Below are 14,428 nucleotides of genomic sequence, written 5' to 3' on the forward strand. Positions count from 1 at the left end.
GATCTAGGGTCAGGTGGATCTCTGGGTACCTGTTTCTGGGAAGGAATAGACTGCTCCCTTTGTGCCTTGTTCATGGGATTCCCAAGAGGCATTTGGGGAACTGAATGCTGGGCAAGGTGTGTGCTTGGTCTGATCCAGACATTGGTCTGACTAAAGATTAGTTTTGAAATGAGGGCCGTTTCATACATGAGTGGTGCCAGGCTCGTTGGACAGAGAGCTGCAGCCAGCAGGGATTCCTTGACAAACGTACCTCTGTTATTCAGGAAAACCCTAAAGCAAGCTCAACTCACATTTTAGAAGGCTGGTGGCCATCACTAATGTACAGGCCATGAGTGATTGACGCACATCCCAAAGATGTGTGATTGTGCACACATGCACAGCGCTGAGCCCGGAAATCACCGAAAATGTCACAAAATATGTCACAAAAAAGGGTGAAATGGGGGCAGGGGAGGGGTGTACCAGGGCAGGGCGTCAGACTTGCTATATATCCTCTTTTTCCAGAGCATGTCGTAATTTTCATGGGTAGAGTCATCACAGCGATCCATAGTTAAAAGTAGAAGTCGGCAAATGTGTCCTCTTTTTTTGACCTCAAAAATATGGCAACCCTGTGATGCACTTTGTTGATGCATACAGGGGCTGGGAACAAAAAAACCCCGCAAAATGATCATCAACTGTATGTATTTTTAGGCACACTTTACCCTAGCATGTGTGTTTTTGTACTTGGCTGCATGGAAAAAATGGGGGGGAATTTCCAAAGGTGACTATGTTTTGTTTCAGGTGTTGTTTCAAAAAGTGCAGATGAGGTAGGTTCGCCTTTAAATGCGAACTGAATCAAATTTGCTGCCCACCCCCACCCCGTCCATCCCTATCCCAGGCCTTAGGCAGATATAATTTCAGGTGTCACCTTCCTGGTGCAAATTGGTTGGACACCTGCAGAGTCCTGCAGCTGACTTTCCTAGCTGCTGATAAGGTCAGTTTTGCAACGGATTGCCCATTAAGGCAGATCCCCGGCTCCCCAATCCTACTTTGCGCCCCACAAAACTTTAAGCTTGCCCTGTGTGTGAAAGGGGAGCCACTCGATTGAATCTATTGTACCTGTTATTAAAGCATTTTTGGTCTTCCTCTTTATTTTTTGGCAAATCCACAGCGTTCCATTTAGGCCTCTGTTGGCAGGCAGGTCTGCGTTTCCCTGCGCTGCCTTCCTGACTGGCTCTGGGGAGGTGGGGCGGAGGGAGAAATCCTGTTGCTTTCGTTCTCTTCTCCCTTTACTCCACCCCGTCCCTCCATTTGAAAATAGAATCTATGATTTCTATCATTTCCACTTAGATAGAAATATGTTGTGAAAGGTAATTTTATTGCAGAGAAATAATCTTCCTAATGTCAGCCATTATTTCACTCTCAGTGTGACAAGCAGGGTAAGTGTTGGAAATCGCTGTATATTTCAGCTAAAGTATCTTGACAACACAAACCAAGAGGAGAGAGGCAGTCTCTTTTGTTAATGAAAACTGCACTGTTATTTCGGCGTATAATGGAGAGCCTCATGTAAATGATTGCCTGTCGTCTGGCTGAAAGAAGAAAGAGGGGAAGGGGGGGTGCAGGTAGGGAAGAAATCGCACCGTTCAGGAAGAGCGATTGCTGTCCTTTTTTTACTGAATATCTTACTCTTGTCATTATTATTATTATTATTATTATTATCATCACCACCTTATTCTTATTCATTGCATTTTCCCTTTTATTTTGGAATGTGCTGACTGTGACATTTGGCGCATGGGACACCTTCTGGGCTTCCCAAGGGCTGCGTGATTTGCTGGGTCCACAATGTCAGGTGCTCAGCAGTCAAACCACAGCAGTCCCCCAAAACACACATACGCTTCGTTTCCGTTCTGGGAACCTGGATTTTGGAAAACCCAAAGCACCCGGAAGCTTCCCCTTCCCCTCATTTACGGCCAGGTATTTTTAAGGAGTGCAGCATGCTGGGTAAATAGGAGCCACATTCTCCTCAAGAAAGCCAGAGCACAGCTGCGCACTCTGGAACCTGCGGCTTGTTACAAGAGAACAGGACCTCGCAGTGTTTTTAGTTAGGGATGATCCAAGGCTAACATTCACTTCCATGTAATGACCTCTGAGCATTAAGTCCAGGGGTGGCCCGAGACATTTGGGTACCTGAGACGAACGAGCAAGTGGCGCTCCCCCCCCCCCCCAGGGAAGAAGGGGTGAGTGTAGATCTACTTCAGAAACAAGGGCAGACTAGAGATCTACAAGGGGATCTTGCTGCCTAAGATGGTCACCTCACTTAGCCTCATGGGTCCTGATTTAGTCAGTTGTTTCATGGGCTCTCTTTACTCTGGCTCATCTCCAGGACTATGGAGTCTGCACAATACCTTCAAAGCAGTATCCTACCACTTGAAACTGTCATGGCCTCCCACAAAGAATATTTGTTTGTTTGTTTGATATACTACCCTATACCCGGGGGTCTCAGGGCGGTTCCCAGAATAAGATCAAGATATAAAACCACAAAATACCTAATAAAAATAACAACAACCCAATAGCCGCCCCCCCCCCAAAAAAAACACATTTTAAAAGGGCATAGTTTGTAAATCGGATCAACCTGGTTAAAAAGGAACGTTTTTGCCTGGCGCATAAAGGTGTATAATGAAGGCGTCAGGTGAACTTCCCTGGGGGGAGCATTCCACAGTCAGGGAGCCACTGCAGCCCTTTAGTCAATATTGGGAAGTGTAGTTTGTTAAGGGTGATGAGAGTTGTTTGGAGAACCTTATCTCCACCACAGAGCTACAGTTATCAGGCTTGACAGGCAATCTGGAAACGGTAGCTCTGTGAGGGGCATGTGGGTCGACTAACAACTCTCATAACAAACTACAGTTCCCAGAATGCTTTGGGGGGAAGCCATGACTGTTTCAAGTGGTAAGATACTGCTTTGATGGTATAGTGCAGATGGGGCCTAATTCTAACAGCTTTTCCATTTGCCTCCCTTTATTTTCACTCTCACTTTGCCATGTTCCACCAGTTGCTTATGGGGGTTATGCGAACATGAGGCAGCCAGTTTGAGTCACTGTGAAGAAACATTGTTTCCCAAACATGGGTTGCCCACTGGTGTTTTTTTTTGGACTACATTTCCCATAGTCCCTGACCACTGGCCCTGCTAGCTAGGGATGATGGGAGTTGTAGTCCAAAAAGAGTTGCAAACACTGCAATAGACACTGAAGGCCAGCTAATCCCTGGGATGAGCTGAACTACCTAGGTTCAGGTGAGCACAGGGAACCAATCACTTCTCACTTCCTTTTTGTGCAACTTCAGTTGATGTGCGTTAGAAGGTTCAATAGAGAGAAAAAGAAACTCTTCTTCACACAGCGCTTAATTAAACCCTGGAATTTGCTCCTGCAGGGTATAGTGACAGCCATTGACTTGGATGGCTTTAGAAGAGGATGAGGCAAATTCATGAATCACAAGGCTGTTGATGGCTACAGTCTACCTCCACAAGATGCTTCTGAATGCTAGTTGCTGGGGAAATGAGTGCTGTTGCAGGATTCTCTTGGAATCTGCTTAGCCACTGTGAGAACAGAATGCTGGACTAAAATGGACACTCTCCTAATCCAGCAGGACTGTTCTTACAGACCCTCCAAGTGTCCCTATTTTCCAGGGACATCCCTGATTTAGAGAAGCCGTCCCAGTTTCTGATTTGATCCTGGAATGTCCAAGTTTTCCTTAAGATGTCCCTATATTCATTAGATAAATGGAGTTATCCGACCTCCTGAATCGTCTGAAGGCAATCCTGTATAGGAAAGGGGTTTTAATTTTTTTTATTTTTTTTTTTATATATTGGAAGCTGTCAAGAGTGGCTGGGGCAACCCAGTAAGATGTGTGGGGCATAAATAGTAAAATTATCATTATGGAATGGGACGTCCCTATTTTCATCAGAGAAATGCTGGAGGGTATGTTCTTATGTATATGTTTTTGTCATTCCTCCTCCTCCTCCTCTTCCATCTGGGTGGCTTCCAACACATATAAAACCATAACAAAACACCAAACACTAAAAACTTTCCAATACAGGACTGTCTTCTAAAAGTTGTGTAGTTTTTTATCTCATTGACACCTGATGAGAGGCTGTTCCACAGGGACAGCACCACTACTGAGAAGACCCTCTGCTTGGTTCCCTGTAACTTCACTTCTTGCAATGAGGGGTCCACTAGAATGCCCCCTGTGTCCTATACCCCAGGTATTGCAGTTGTGGTATTTTGCATGCCCCGTATACTTAATGACAGTGTATTTGCCATCAGTGCTGACTACTTGAGATCTCTCTCCCGCTACGGGAAGCTGGTCTTGGCAGTGCCCAGAGGCAAAGCACAGGGGACCTGGGCTCAGAAAATGTTTATACTGGGGCAACATTTACCTTGGGACAGGGAAAAGGGAAGCGAAGGACAATGGTGTGCGCTTATGTTTCTCAAACCATTCCCCGCAGCTGATGAAAGCAGGTTTGTGTAAATGTACCCTTAAATACAAATTTTCTAGTTGCTAATCGTTATTTTCCTCCCAGATTACTAGTTCTTGTGTAGGGTTTCTTCTCTTCCTTTGATCTGCTGCCATTTCTTCAGATATAACTTCCAACTGGCCATTGTTTCTTAAATTGCTCCATTTTATTTGGTGTTCTCATGATGCTTATCAATGTAGTTTGTTACCAGGTGTGGGTGGCGCAGGGCTGATATGAAATTCCTTCTCCAAACAGCCTTCTCTTGTCTTCTGAAAACTGAGTCATATGCCCCCTTTCGCTGAGTTTCTGCATCCCCCCCCTTTCCCCCTTATCTATCAGTTCCTTACGCATTTCACTCCTTCCCTTACTCGCTGTTTATATTTTAAAGTGTTGGTCACCAGATCTCCCCCTTGGGAATCTTCTTGGCTGTTGGTTGCCTAGAAAGCCACTTTCAGGTTAGAAACATCACCCTCTTATTTCACATTGTATTAAATGTACAGTTTACAAACTCTGTAGGATAAGGCATTCATCGGGAAGATTGGGAAGCCAGACATTAAGATGAGGTGGCGCCTGCAAGACAATTCACACAACCGCTTGGGCTTCTCTCGAAAGTTCTCAGACATCTTGCCTGAAGGGAAGCTTCCACGATCATTTTGGATTTCATTTTTTCAGGGCAAACTGTGCTGCCACCCCCAGCTCCAACATACCTAGACTGAGACTCATTGGACGGTGGAACAATCTTCCCAATGTGAACTGAATTGGAAAGATGCAATCATATCAGCGGTACCTACAGAAGACTTTTTCAAAATGGCAAATAGCATGGGGAAAGGTCAACTTCTATTCACTCCGTTCTATAAATACAGCTACACTGATCATTCTTCGCCCATCATTTGCCTTAGCGCGAACATTTCCAACTTCAATGTATAAAGTTTAAGTGGTGGTCTGCTCAGGTCTTGCCCTCCAACATTTGGCAGCAGAAAATATAGGTCAAACCCCTTGTACTTTAAAGAGAACAAGTTGTGGCTGTGAACAAGGCAGACAACAGATCATTTCGTTTCCATGGGCTCTGGAGGTAGCACGTTTTGAACGACAGGTTTTAAATAATCCCATTCTCTATAATGCAAAAAGCACATTTTCTCCGTGATCTGAGGAGCCAGCAGGTGGCCTCGGTGGCATGGAGTGCCTGCCACCAACTTTGGCTGGGCAGAGATAGCCTATCTTCTGTTGTCTGGGCTCTGGTAACCTCTAGGATAGATTACCGCAATGTGTTATACATGGGGCTGCCTCTGAAGGGGGTTTGGAAACTTCAGTTGGAGCAGAATTCAGCAGCCAAGTTGCTCACTGGGGCAAGATGGCTTGAGCACAGAATGCCACCAATCCTGGCCCAACTGCACTGGTTGCTAATTGGTTTCTTGGCCCAAATCAAAGTTCTGGTTTTGACCTATAAAGCCTTAAATGAACTGCCCTGAGCCCTGTGATCATCATCTGAAGCTCTTCTTCATGTGTCCTTGAGAGGTCCAGAGGGGGCCACATGACAACAGGGCTTTTCTGCGGTGGCTTCCCACTTGTCGAATGCTCTCCCCTCTTTACATGTATTTAGGCACCAGACGAAACCAGTCCTCTTCTCCCAGGCCTTGGTCTAAATTTTTTTAATGGCCTTTTAAACTGTGGGGGGGCATTATTTTGTTTGTTACTACACTATGTGTTTTTGTTTTTGTTTTATACAGTGGTACCTCGGGTTACATACACTTCAGGTTACATACACTTCAGGTTACAGACTCTGCTAACCCAGAAATATTACCTCAGGTTAAGAACTTTGCTTCAGGATGAGAACAGAAATCGTATAGCGGCAGTGTGGCGGCAGCAGGAGGCCCCATTAGCTAAAGTGGTGCTTCAGGTTAAGAACAGTTTCAGGTTAAGAACAGACCTCCAGAACGAATTAAGTTCTTAACCCGGGGTACCACTGTATTGTAAACTGCCCTGTGATCCTTGGGTGAATGGCAGTATAGCAATTAAATAAACGAATAAAATAAAATATGTGGATTCAGAGAAATTTATTAGGCTTGCCATGCACATGCTGTTTCACCAAGGCCATTCCTCTGTTTGAAGGGCTGTCCATCCCAAGTCCAGATTAAAGATAAGGAACCCTAACAAAGGGAAAGCAGCAGTGAAACTGCTCATCCATAGATTGTGCCTGAACCGCAGACTGAGGAAGCACACAGAACATCAGGTCTTCCGCTTATGGGGAAATATATTGCATTCCTATTTAAATCAGAGCAATTATTTATAAAATTGCACCTATAAATATGTATTAGCTAATGCAAACTTTACCCAACTTTACCCAACATCAGAAATCACAAGACAGAGAAACCAGTAGGAGAACACGGACACGGAGAAGCGGACACGGAGCAATGGATCCAAACTACAAGAAAGAAGATTCCACCTAAACATTAGGAAGAACTTCCTGACAGTAAGAGCTGTTCGACAGTGGAATTTGCTGCCAAGGAGTGTGGTGGAGTCTCCTACTTTGGAGGTCTTTAAGCAGAGGCTTGACAACCATATGTCAGGAGTGCTCTGATGGTGTTTCCTGCTTGGCAGGGGGTTGGACTCGATGGCCCTTGTGGTCTCTTCCAACTCTATGATTCTATGAACACTTCAATCTCCCAGGACATTCTATACAAGATCTCAAAGTAGCTGTCTTATTAGAAAAGAATTTCAGAAATAGACTGGAAAGAGAAGTTGCTGAATTGCGACTTCTTACCAAACTTAAAACCATGGAGAGACCTGGTCTGAATAGAGACATTGGATTCTTTTTTTTTTTTTTTAATAAAGTTTTATTGCTTTTTTCCAGGGTAAAAGAAAGGTATATCATCCATAGCACATCAAAAGCAGTTTTACAGAAAAGAAAAGAAGTTATAAGAGAAAAAAAAGAAAAGATTCACATTTTTCACATCCATTTTCATGATCGATCAGACTTCCTCACGTCCCCCATCCCCTGTTTTCTTTACAATAAAAATAAACAGCAAATTAATACCTTATTTCATATGTTTTTGTGTTTTCCTTTAGTTATATAGTCCACAATTTATACATTTCGAAATCTTAACTTAATTTTCAACATTTACCAAATTCAATACTGAAGCATGTTTTTCCAGAACATTTAGCAAATTCTCAACATTCATATAGCTTATAATATTTTTGTAAATAGTCCTTAAATTTCTTCCAGTCCTCTTCCACGGCATCTTCTCCCAGGTCTCGGATTCTGGCTGTCATTTCAGCTAATTCCATATAGTCCATCAGCTGCAAGTGCCATTCTTCCAGCGTGGGTAACTCCTGTGCCTTCCAGTGTTTAGCTATAAGAATTCTTGCTGCTGTGGTTGCATATAGAAAGAAAGTTCTATCTTTTTTTAACACTCTCTGGCCCACAATGCCCAGGAGGAAGGCCTCTGGTTTCTTGTAAAAGGTGTATTTAAACACCTTTTTCAACTCGTTATAGATCATTTCCCAGAAGGCCTTCACCCTCGGGCATGCCCACCAGAGGTGAAAAAAGGTTCCCTCAGCTTCCTTACATTTCCAACATTTATTGTCAGACAAATGATATATCTTTGCAAGTTTGACTGGGGTCATGTACCACCTGTATACCATTTTCATGATGTTTTCCTTTAAGGCAGTACATGCCGTAAATTTCATACCGGTGGTCCATAACCTTTCCCAGTCTTCAGACATAATGTTGTACCCGATGTCTTGTGCCCATTTTATCATAGCTGATTTAACTATCTCATCTTGGGTGTTCCACTTAAGCAGCAAATTATACATTCTTGAAAGCACTTTCGTCTTAGGTTCAAGTAATTCTGTCTCTAATTTTGATTTTTCCACCTGGAAACCAATTTTTTTGTCTTTTTTAAAAGTCTCTAAAATTTGGGCATAATGAAACCAATCTCGCACCTTTCCTTTCAGTTTTTCGAAACTCTGCAACCTCCAAGTGTCACCATCTCTTTCAATTATCTCACAATATTTCAACCAGCCAGTCTCCATATTACGAAATTTTACGGCCTTAGCCTCTACCGGTGATAACCACCTCGGAGTCTTACTTTCGAATAAGTCTTTGTATTTAGTCCAGACAATAAGTAGAGCTTTCCTGACAATATGGTTTTTAAACAGTTTATGAGACTTTGCCTTGTCGTACCAGAGATATGCATGCCAACCAAAAGCATTGCTATGCCCTTCCAGATCTAGGACATCAGTGTTTTCTAACAAAAACCAATCTTTCAACCAGCAGAGGGATGCAGCTTCATAGTACAGTCTTAGGTCCGGCAGGGCAAACCCCCCTCTTTCCTTTGCATCTGTTAATATTTTAAATTTTATTCGGGGCTTTTTGCCCTGCCAGACAAACTTCGCAATGTCCCTCTGCCACTTTCCAAAACATTCCACTCTGTCCACGATCTGAAGGGTTTGAAACAGAAACAACATTCTTGGCAATACATTCATTTTGACTGCAGCTATTCTGCCCGACAAGGTAAGTCTCAGTCTCGACCATGTTTCTAAATCCTTTTTGATTTCCGACCAACATTTTTCATAATTATCTTTAAACAAATTCAAATTTCTCCCAGTCAGGTTAACCCCCAGGTATTTCACTTTTGGAACAACATTTAATTCTGTTTCCTTCTGAAACCCATCTATTTCTGAAGGTGTCAAGTTTTTAGCCAAAACCTTGGTTTTTTGTTTGTTCAGCTTAAATCCCGCCACCCGACCAAATTCAGAAATTAGTTCTAAGGCTCTTTTTGTACTAGCTTCTGGCTCCTGTAATGTCAAAACCAGGTCATCTGCAAAGGCCTTCAATTTGTATTGTTTTTCCCCGACCTGTATTCCTTCCACCCGCTGGTCCTTCCTAATCATATTCAGCAACACCTCCAGGACAGAAATAAATAACAAGGGTGATAAGGGGCACCCCTGTCGTGTCCCTTTTTCAATTTTAAACTCCTCAGTCACCACGTTGTTTACTATCAATTTAGCTTTTTGCTCTGAATAGATTGCTTCAATACCATTTTGGAACGCCCTTCCCACTCCCATCCCTTCCAAATTTTTCTTCATAAATTTCCAAGATATGTTATCAAAGGCTTTCTCGGCATCTATAAATATCAAAGCTGCCTTCGTGTTCAGATTTGTCTGTAATAACTCCAAAACATCAATGATATTCCTAGTGTTGTCAGACATATGCCTGCCAGGGAGAAAGCCTGCTTGGTCTTTATGAATTACTTCATTCAAGACTTTTTTCAATCTGTTTGCCAAAATGTTAGTAAAAATTTTGTAATCCACATTTAGGAGTGAGATAGGGCGATAATTCCTGAGTTGAGTCTTTTCAGATTCCAATTTAGGAATCAAGGTGATGAATGCCTCTTTCCACGATTCGGGTGCCCCCTTTCCTTCCATAATTTGGTTACATACCTCCATTAATGGCTGAACCAAATATTCCTTCAATGTCTTGTAGTATTTGGAGGTAAGCCCATCTGGACCTGGAGATTTGCCTAATTGCATGTTCTGAATGGCACTTTCAATCTCCTGTTGTGTTATTTTGTAATTCAGGGCTGTTTGCTTGTCTTGTGTTAATTTTTGGAGGCCATAACTTCCTAGAAAATTATCTATCTCAGTCTCCACTTGGGGTCCTTGAGTAAACAATTTTCTAAAATATCTCTGGAAGCACTTTCTAATATCTTCTGGTTTCTGAATACATTCTCCCTCAACCTCTAGATTGGTAACAAAGTTCAACTTTTGTCTCTTTTTCAGCTGCCATGCCAGCAGCTTCCCACATTTATTTGCCGATTCGAATGATCTTTGTTTCATTTGTTTAATTTTCCATTCAACTTCTTGATTTATCAATTTTGCATATTGTGCTTGATGGAATTTTATTTCTCTTAAAACTTCTTTTGATTTTGGATTTAGTCTCAACTTTTTCTCGCCATCTCTTATCTTCTCCAAGATCTTATCCTTTTTACCATTCCAGAGTTTTTTCTTGATAGAGTTCTGCTGTATCAGAAATCCTCTCATCACAGCTTTACTTGCGTCCCAGATTGTTTTCTTTTCCACCAAAGTATTCAAATTTATTTCGAAGTAATCTTTCAGCGTTTTTTGGGCCTTCTTCACAATCTCCTGATCTCTAAACAAATAGTCATTCATTCTCCATCTGAAGGATCCAGCTGGTGCCAGTCTTAAATCTATTTTCAAGGCGTTGTGGTCAGAGCAAGTTTTAGGGCAGATCTCGACTTTTTTTGTCTTAGGTGCCAGTCCTCTAGATGTCCAAATCTGGTCGATTCTTGTCCACGAAAGATGGGCCTCAGAGAAAAAAGTTCCCTCTTTACCTAGAGGGTTCTTTGTTCTCCAGATGTCAATCAAGTCCATATTGTCTGTAAGTTCAAAAAAAGTCTTTGGGAGTCTGCCATCTTTGGTCAAGTTCTGATTTTGAGACTTATCCATATGTGTGGAGACAACTCCATTCATATCACCCATCAGGATGATGTTAGTATAGTCAATATAGTCCAACATTGTCTCATGTAGCTTCTTATAAAATTCCGATTTCCCATCGTTTGGTGCATAAATTCCTACAATCAAAAATTTCTCTCCTTGTGCTTGAATTTCAATCGCCAAAATTCTTCCTTGTTCATCTTTAAAGATCAATTTTGGTGCTAGAGTCTCCTTTGCATAAATCACTACTCCTCTTTTTTTTACCTTATCTGATGAGATAAATTCTTGGCCTAGTCTCTTGTTAATTAGTACTCTCCTATGGAGCCTAGTCACATGCGTTTCTTGAAGGCAAATAATGTCTAATTGTTCTTTTCTCAAAATATGAAAAATCTTTTTCCTTCTTTCGGGAGAATTTGCGCCATTAATGTTCCAACTGAGAAGCTGTAGAGACATCTTGGACTAATTATTTACCTGCTGGGGTGTCTCCTTTTTCGTTTTTGTCTGGAGGTGGAACCGGATTCAATCCAGGCGGAGGAGGTGGCCAGGCACCTGCTATTCCTTTCCGAAGGTCTTCCCCGTGGTCGTTTAGGAACTTTTCTTGCTCCTCTGCTGTTCTGATTCTTACCCTCACCCCTTTCAAGGTAAAAGATAATCCTTGAGGGAATTCCCACCTGTATGGGATTGTGTTGTTTCTCAGTAAGCTTGCTAGGTCTTTATATGTGGCTCTTAAGTCCAGAAGTTGTTTTGGTATATCTCTAAAAATTTCTGCCTTTTTTCCCTGGATCACCAATGGATTTTTAAAATGCAAGCCGAGTATGGTTTCTTTTTCTTGCCTAGATCTGAAAATGATCAGGCAATCTCTTGGTTTATCCTTCTTAGCCACTCTTCCTAGTCTGAAAGCGGTGACAATTTTAAAGTCTTTTTCCTCTGCCACACCCCAGAATTTGGATAATTCTGTTGTCAAAAATCCAATCAAATCCTCCTTTTCTGATTCTGGAATGTTTCTAATTCTGAGGTTATTTTCCCTATTTTTCAGCTCTGCAAGGGACAGGTACACTTGTTGTTCAGTCACCTGTCTACTCAGTGGTCTGACTTCGCCTCTTAATTCCTCTATCCTCTTTTTATTTTCGTCTGCTTTTGTATTTGCTTCCTGTGCCAGTTTCCGATTTTCTGTTGCAGTCTTTTCAATATTATCTATGGCCTGAGAGTTTTTAGAAACTTGGTCTGTCAATTTGTTAATTGAGGCTGTTACCTGGTCAAGTTTAGCAGCTTGTTCATCAAACCTAAGTGCTTGTTCATCCGCTTTCTTGTTCAGTGCTGCCAACTGCTCCAATATTTCTTTAGATACAGAGTCTATCCCTCCAGCAGCCATCTCTCCAAGGGTAGGCTGTATAGCTTGTCCTTCCTGCAGGCCTGTCACAATTGGGACAGATGATCTGCGTGGCTGCACAGGCAGAGTTAATTGCAAAAGTTCAGTTTGTTTTGCTTTTTTTCTTTCTGCAGCCCTTGTTTTTGCTGTGCCACTCATTCCACAGCTGTCCCAGTATCAAGGTCAAATTGTAAATCCCATGGGAAAATTAATTCCAGAAAAAATAAACATCCGGGCAGGAAAATTCCAAGACTAGTAGCAGTTCTCAGATACTATTAAATCCACAATCCAGCAGGGGGAGCTCCCTGAAAATTAGGGAGAAGGATAGGAAATTTCCACCAAAAGTTCCCTTTACACACAAAAGAAAAATATTATCCAAAACAAGGGGGGGAGCCCCTCTCCTTAAGCTTAAACTGCAGAGAATAAAAGTTCTTTACCAAGGTGCTTGCAACAGTTCCTTTTCCCGGTTACAAAGTAGCCCAATGTTACTTCTAACTTTGTCTACAGTTACTGCAGACCGATGTTACTTGTATCCAGTCAGACCGAGAACAGGGTTTCAAAAATTTGTAATCCACAAGGTAAAAGAAAGAGGAACATAAATTTGTCACTTATAAAACTGTTATGTTCTTTCTTTAACTTTTAATCAATCAAGGTCGAATTTGCAGATAAATTCCAACTCTTTTAAGATTCCTTTCAGCGCTTCAGCTTTAAAGGGGCTTTGCTCAATACTTTAAACAGAGCCGGGAGACTGACTTCCTTTTTAGCGTCTCCCGCTTTCAGCCAAATTTCTCCAAATTTAGTTCGTACAGAGCTTCAAATTTCCTACTCACGAGTAAGTTGTTTCAGTTCGATTGTTGAAGGAAGAAAGGTCAGCGCTGATCAGCAGCAGCCGCGCGGCTTCACTTCCGCGGAAAGAGCGATGGATCCACAGCACCGCTACCCCCTTCACGTTCCGAAACCCCTTACGGGGTCCCTTCTGCGTTTCGGAGGTCGCTCCTGGTGCCCGCCGAATCCCACGGCCACTGGCTCACTCTACCAGTGGTTTTTCTTCATGGGTCGTCGCTGTGCCGCAGCGCACGACCCTTTTCCGCGGAGCCCCTCTTCAGCAACTGAAGAGGACCGCCATTGCTGAGCGCGCCGCCTCCGGAAGTCCGAGACATTGGATTCTTATCTCATTATACATGATAAAGCTATTTTTAGCCATCTCACCCCTGGCTTTTTTCTGTAAGACCAATTGCAGTCGTCAACAGGTTTACCACACCTATCAGCCAATCACCCACTCCCACCACCCTTCTGAGTAATACCCCTCCCCACTCTCTCACTATATATAAGGGTCTGGTGACTTCTGTTTCAGTGTATTTGAAGAAGTGTGCATGCACACAAAAGCTCATACCAATAACAAACTTAGTTGGTCTCTAAGGTGCTACTGGGAGGAATTTTTTAATTTTGTTTTACCCAAGTCAGGGTCGCCATTGTTTGTGATGCATAATTGGGCACCCTAAACTGTACACGAGCATCAGTTGCTGCTAGGAACATGGCAGGCCAGTTCCGTTTCAGCTGAGAGTTCTTGATGGTGTAATAATAATAATAATTTATTATTTGTACCCCGCCCATCTGGCTGGGTTTCCCCAGCCACTCTGGGCGGCTTCCAACAAAGATTAAAAATACATTAAAATGTCACACATTAAAAACTTCAGATGTCTTCTAAATGTTAGGTAGTTGTTTATCTCTTTGACATCTGACGGGAGGGCGTTCCACAGGGTGGGCACCACTACCGAAAAGGCACTCTGCCTGGTTCCCTGTAACTCGGCTTTTCGCAGCAAGGGAACCACCAGAAGGCCCTCAGCACTGGACCTCAGCGTCCGGGCAGAACGATGGAGGTGGAGACACTCCTTCAGGTATACTGGGCCGAGGCGGCTTAGGGCTTTAAAGTTCAACACCAACACTTTGAATTGTGCTCAGAAACGTGTTATAGATGTGGGTAAAACTAATAAATTATTTGTGGTATGAAGGGAGAAATGTAAGCTGCCAGAGAATTCTTGGGCAGCCTGGCCAAGCTAGGGCCATTAAGGGAACAATAGATTGCCACTGAGGGTCATTAACAAGACAAGAGAACT

The sequence above is a fragment of the Podarcis bocagei genome (assembly GCF_964188305.1).
Source record: "Podarcis bocagei genome assembly, chromosome: 4".
Taxonomy (NCBI): domain Eukaryota; kingdom Metazoa; phylum Chordata; class Lepidosauria; order Squamata; family Lacertidae; genus Podarcis; species Podarcis bocagei.